Raw genomic sequence first — 3,164 nt, forward strand, 5'->3', positions numbered from 1 at the left:
CTTTTCTACCCCTGCTAATTTTCACCCCAGATACACTTTTTCGAAATTCCAACTTCTTTCCTGGAAGTCCTTGCAGTGTCCATATGTTTTATACCTCTCCCACCTCCCCCCAAGCCCCCTCCCTCGCACAGTTGTCTCGATGTCCTTGCTCTCAAATGTTGTGCTTGTGTCCGTCCTTCCCCCTCTCTCCCCATCTTGTCTACCGCTCCCCTTATTTTGTGTTTTGTGTGTCGGTTTGACTTTTTGTGTGATGAATGTTAGCTCTTTGACGAGCCTCGATCTTGTATACAAAAAAAATAAATCATAATATATATATATATATGTCGTGGGCATGATCAGTGCTGTGAAAGAGGTATTAGACAAGGTAGCCTTACTCGAGTAGTATTTTGCTCCTACTCTTTGTCGACGTCTCATGGAGGCAAATAAATGTTGAAGCCCATTTTATCTTTACTCACCTCGTTTATTCAACCGAGGTATTTGCACAATGTTGATGATATGCACTTCACGTCCAGTATTATTTATTTTTGCAACCCCCTTGTTTATTTCCTCTGGGAAGGACACGTTCTGTGCAAGAAGGCAAAATGCGTAAAATTGAAAATACCACACTTGCTTTGTGGTTCATCTCAAACCATGCTGAACGTTCCTTCGCATTCCTATGGTTCGATTCCTGACCGTTTGCCATTCGTGGCATGAAACGTGTTCCGCAATCAGAAATAAATCATCTCTGATCCTCAACCAATTAGACAAAAAGCAAGCTATAAAAGCGTTTTTCTTCATTAAGTAAACCGTGCTCCTGCATCCATCGCTACTTAACACTCTTCATTCATGTAAATTGCTCATTAAAGCTCGTTGTACTTGATTGCGTACATTTTGAAACAATGGATTTTTAAGTGAACAAATTTCATTTTTTTTTTTGGAAGCGCCTCATCCATCTTTTAATAAATCTTCCAGGACATTCCCACCCAAAGTCGCTTTCATCAACACCATGAAGTGTTTCATTTCCTTTCCCTTTTTCTCTTGAAAATGTTCAGCTTGAAGTTGACACTCAGAAACCCTTGACCTTTCTGCTTGCTTGGACAATCACAGTTTTCTTTTTGAAATGAATCTACTTCATGAACTCTTCCATCTCTGGATAATTCTGAAAAAAAAATCTCAACTCCCCTCCTCAGCCTCCTAGTACCATCCCCCAGTTACCCCATCCTGTTTAAACTCCAAAATCCTGGCTCACCGCACACTTCTTTCTTTTATTCCTCTTTTCTCTCGTCTGTGGAACCGACCTCCACAGGGTATTTAATCCCACTCTTTTCTCCAAGGCTTCAAATTGACGATGCATCACAATCTCCATCCCTCCCTGCGATCTCAACTACCCCTATTAACCCCACTTAACCCAACCCTATTTCGGGCAGGCTGCGGTTTCCTTTCCTTTTGTTTCTCCTCTTTCCTGTTAATTCATTCCCTTAATTATTGCATCCAAATGTTGCCCCAATGAAGTACTGTCAGTTCATACTCTCTGTCATCTTACTCTTCCATGAGCCTCGTTTTGTAAAGAAAAATAACATTAAAAACTTTGATCTCAGACAATTTTGAAGAAATCTTAAACTTTTACTTGCTGGGCAATTCTGAAAATATCCTCAACACTTCCGTCCTGGACAAAAAAAATCCTGAACTCTTCCATTCTGAACAAAACAAGACCGACAGTCTAACAACGGTGCAGCCGGGCCTGGATCTGCCGAGTGGATGATCTGCTGTCCCCCGGTCATATGACCAGATCCTCAGGTCTGATTGGTGGACGTTTGTGAGGGGCATACATACATACACCAGACAGACAGACAAACGCTGTTCCAGATAGCAATGCCCTACAGGCTATGCCGTAAAAATATGGCTGCTGAAACACGTGACCGATGATGTCTAATTTTTCTCGATCAATTTATCCCTAGATCACGCTCAATAAATTTCTTTCTGATCAGATCAAGCGTTCTACTTGTTGATTTATGATATCATAATGAAGGCACCTATGACATCATCATTAACATGTGCTATTCCCCATGGGGAGTAATTTACAATGAGCACCTTTCAATTTTTTTATATGGAGCGGGTTAGGAGATATAGAGGTGGAAAGTTTTTCGGGTTTTCCAAGATGTCGCCCATACCACGTACCCTATGACGTCATAACTATCAAATTCGACAGGAGGAGGCGCTCCTATGGTGACAATTTCGTATCAATTGGACCAACGGTTGTAGAGAAAACGAATTTTGAAGGGAATAAACCCGCAAAATACCGGCGGGAGCGACATATATACATACATATGAGTACATACATACATACATACATACATACATACATACACACATACATAACATGCACCGGACGGACAGACAAACGCTGTTCCAAATGGCATTGCCCTACGGGCTACGCCGTAAAAACCTGAACCTTCCATCCTGGACAAAAAAGCCTTTAACTCTTCTATCTGGACAATTCTGAAAAAAATCCTGCATTTTTCCATCCTGGACAAAAAAATGATGAACTCTTTCATTCTGGAATAACAAATCCTGAACTCTTCCTTCCTGGAGAAAAAAACCCGGAATTTTTCTATTAGGACAATTCTGGGAAAAACATCCTGAACTTTTCCATTCGTGATAATTCAGAAAAATATCCTGAATTCTTCCATCCTGGCCAAAAAACCTGAACTCTTCCATCCCTGACAAAAAACTCTGAATGCTTCTATCCTGTACAAAAAGTTTGAACTCTTCCATCCTGTACAAAAAATCCTGAACATCTATCATCCTGGACCAAAAAACCTGAACTCTTCCAACCCTGACAAGAAAACCCTGAACACTTCAATCCTGTACAAAAAGTTTGAACTCTTCCATCCTGTACAAAAAATCCTGAACTATTCCATCTCGGACAAGAAAACCTGAACTCTTCCATCCTGAACATTTCTGAAAAGCCTGAATTCTTCCATCCTGGACAAAAAATCAGAACTCTTCCAACCCTGACAAGAAAACCCTGAACACTTCCATCCTGTACAAAAAGTTTGAACTCTTCCATCCTGTACAAAAAATCCTAAACATCTATCATCCTGGACAAAAAAATCTTGAACTCTTCCATCCTGGATATTTCTGAAAAAAAATCCTGAACTTTTCCATCCTGGACAATTGTGGAA

The sequence above is a fragment of the Myxine glutinosa genome, chromosome 5, assembly GCF_964187855.1.
Source record: "Myxine glutinosa chromosome 5, kmMyxGlut1.1, whole genome shotgun sequence".
Lineage (NCBI taxonomy): Eukaryota > Metazoa > Chordata > Myxini > Myxiniformes > Myxinidae > Myxine > Myxine glutinosa.